This window comes from Mastigoproctus giganteus, chromosome 12 (assembly GCF_048544385.1).
Source record: "Mastigoproctus giganteus isolate SK-2022 chromosome 12, ASM4854438v1, whole genome shotgun sequence".
NCBI lineage: Eukaryota > Metazoa > Arthropoda > Arachnida > Uropygi > Thelyphonidae > Mastigoproctus > Mastigoproctus giganteus.
The window spans coordinates 44,027,907-44,030,394 of NC_143586.1; the positions used below are offsets into that span (position 1 = coordinate 44,027,907).

Here is a 2,488-nt window from a genome sequence, read left to right on the forward strand (position 1 = left end):
AAACACATACAACTTCACAACTACATTTAACAATAAGTTAATTTACATTAATATTAGCCTTTTAAGTGATATGAAGTTAAGAGGAATATCTTCCCCCCAGCCCCCCCTTTTTTTAGGCCAAGTGCTTTGTTGAATGCAATGATCCAAATACTCACAAGTTTCATCTTCACAACGAATTTCCCCAGTATCGCACTACTTATAAATCGTTTCGCCAAAAGATGTCTGCTATTTATTTAAAATAAACCGTCTCCTATCTGAGAGGGATAGCAATCCTGAAACAAGCCGTCATCTTTTAAGCATACAACAAGATTGATCTAGTAGTGATTCTTTATAGTGCAATACTAGGGCAACACGTTGTGAGAGCAAAGTTTTTTTTTTTTTATGGAACCTCAAAGACTAAAAGTACTGTATTAGAACCTATTGTATTATACTTGGTATCGTGTATGGGTTAATTCCATTAACTAGGCAGTTTAAATGTCTTATAAAATTTCAATAAATAACATTAATCATCTCTCCCTCAGTCAAAAGAGAAAGAAATCGATAATCGCACTTTGTCTACAGATGAATATAAAACAACATTAACAGGAAAAGAAAGTCCATAAAATGCATAGATTCAAATTAAAATAACATTAAATTTATAAAATAGCTATTTCTATTTGTCCTTATTGAAGTTACCTATTACTATTTGTCCTTATTGAAGTTACCTATTACTATTTGTCCTTATTGAAGTTACCTATTACTATTTGTCCTCATGAAGTTAGAGAAGCGCTTGTCGATTCGATTGTTGGCGGCCATCATGAACTTATTGCTGACAGCGGAACAAATGTGCCTTAATGATTTCCCTGGTTTTGCACTACATTCAAGTAAATGGCATCGCAAGTAGGTTAATGTCTTTTACTTTTAATCTGAAAACAGATAGTATAGATATTTCTTATAAGTGAATAAATAATTGAATTCTTTTTGAAATGTTTTTAATAGTTGATTACATTAATAACCCCGCGTGCTCACATCTGGTGAGTATGGGCTTGGCACACCCAGGATCCTGAGCTGGATATCATCATTCTTCTCTTTCTTGGTGATTCCCTTCTACTTCTCTCTCTCTCTCTCTCTCTCTCTCTCTCTCTCTCTCTCTCTCAGGGTAATTAGGGATTTATTTTTAATTTTTTGGCTGTTGAAGCATAAGCCTCAGGCTTCCTTGCACCATATAGCTAATAATAATAATAATAATAATATCTGATTATAATCAGAGCTTAAAACATTATTTAAAAAGTGTTAAATCATCTATCTAGGAGTTAAATCGTAAAAATAATTATTTTCAGTCTATTAATAAAGGAACTGAAGTGAAAAATCAACTTTAATTTCCTGGAATTTGTATCTTTTATCTCTGGTCCTCAGAAAAAGGCAAATAAAAGCGGTTTCTTTATATATTTTCACTTCAAAACTGAAATTGTTAAGCCATATATCCCCGTATTTCATAGTCGAGTGAACAACCAAAATTACTCATCGTTTTTTTTTTCCCCCTCGAGGCATATTGCCTAATTGAAAAGATGACCCAGTGCCGATGTTCAAAAACGGCCATCTATCTTTAGATAGAAGAAAGTTGAACTCTTCTAAATTACTTTACATAAAATTTGTAAATTTAATTAGTATTATTTTAAAAATATTGCTTTTATTCTGTATTACGTTTAATTAAGAACATTATTATCCTTATATACAATTTATAATTGCTTAGAATAATTTAAATAAATTTAAGAACACCATTTGTAAGTTAAAATAATTGTCGTAGATATAATTTGACCGGAGGTGATTGTGTTGAATTGCTCAGGTTTCCCTTCATAGTTCGTGATAATCTTTCGCCTTTTACTAAAGATTACCGTGGGGGGGAGCATTACAATGAGCCTAATGGCGAATTTTTGTGGTCCCACCTCGTGGGATTCCTTATTTAATCAAAAGTAAATTAGATGTGTGTCGTTGCTGCTTTAATCTTTTTGTGCTATTCTGTGTTTTGATTTCTTTATACAGTACAGTACTTATACGTACCATAGCACGTGTGCCCAAAGTTGCTACGCATACAAATGTTTTGGGCATATGGAATTCAGAGCGTCCCAAAAAATTTTCAACTTCGAAACAACGTCACTCCAGAATTCCACATTGCTCTCTTGCTAGTGAAATAACCACCATTCAGTGAATAGCTGCATGCAGTGCTTTTATTATTATTAATAATTAAATCAAATATGGTGCAAGGAAGCCTGAGGCCTATGCTGCACCAGGGAAAAAAAAGTTCCCGAGTTACCCTGAGAGAGAGAGAGTCAAAAGTAGAAGGGAATCACCAAGAAAAAGAAGAATAATGATATCCAGCTCGGGACCCTGGGTGTGCCAAGCCCATACTCACCAGATGTGAGCCCCCGGGGTTATTTTTTGTTTGATTTTGGAGTGGTGATACGTACTGACGAAATTAAATGTCTTCAATATTGCCTTTCGAGGGGCA

The 2,488-nt window shown here is 33.9% G+C and overlaps 1 non-coding gene across 1 annotated transcript; it reads left to right on the plus strand.

The window, feature by feature from the left end:
- The first annotated feature begins 1,817 nt into the window (after positions 1-1,817).
- Positions 1,818-1,935, plus strand: LOC150076985 (U5 spliceosomal RNA). The gene has a single exon (XR_016547773.1). It is a non-coding gene; the product is annotated as a U5 spliceosomal RNA (small nuclear RNA).
- The last annotated feature ends 553 nt before the right edge of the window (positions 1,936-2,488 follow it).